This window comes from Corvus brachyrhynchos, unplaced genomic scaffold (genome assembly GCF_000691975.1).
Source record: "Corvus brachyrhynchos isolate BGI_N302 unplaced genomic scaffold, ASM69197v1 scaffold442, whole genome shotgun sequence".
In the NCBI taxonomy this organism is placed as follows: domain Eukaryota; kingdom Metazoa; phylum Chordata; class Aves; order Passeriformes; family Corvidae; genus Corvus; species Corvus brachyrhynchos.
Window position 1 is genome coordinate 49,644 of NW_008236443.1, and position 468 is coordinate 50,111.

Consider the following 468-nt stretch of genomic DNA (forward strand, 5'->3'; position numbering starts at 1 on the left):
CGGCCGCGGCATGAGGGTGGTCCGGGCCCCCCAGGTACGGAGCCCAAATCCCCGGAACCCCAAATCCCCTGGAGTTCCCAGGTGCCCAGGAACACAAAATCCACCAGGAACCCAAATCCTTGCAACCCCAAATCCCCCGAAATCCTAAATCCCCCAGAATGCCAAATCCCCAGAATCCCACGTGGCCGGGAACTGAAATTCCCCAGGAACACCAAGTCCCTGTAACCTCAAATCCCAGGAATCCCGAATCCCCAGGAACCCCAAATCCCCAGGAACCCCAAATCCCTGGCAATCCCAATCCCCAGGAACCCCAAATCTCAGGAACCCCAAATCCCCGGAACCCCAAATCCCTGGCAATCCCAATCCCGAGGAACCCCAAATCCCAGGAACCCCAAATCCCAGGAACCCCAAATCCTGGATTTTGGAGGACCCCAGGGTTGGGGGGGGGGGGGCGCCTGTGTGTGGGGG

General features: G+C 59.6%; 1 long non-coding RNA gene across 1 annotated transcript in view; it reads left to right on the forward strand.

Moving 5' to 3' along the window:
* Positions 1 to 468, forward strand: part of LOC108449881 — a 1,489-nt gene continuing 1,021 nt past the window's right edge. The window contains exon 1 of the long non-coding RNA XR_001866173.1: positions 1 to 34. This is a non-coding gene — a long non-coding RNA (uncharacterized LOC108449881). The remainder of the gene's footprint in view (positions 35 to 468) is intronic.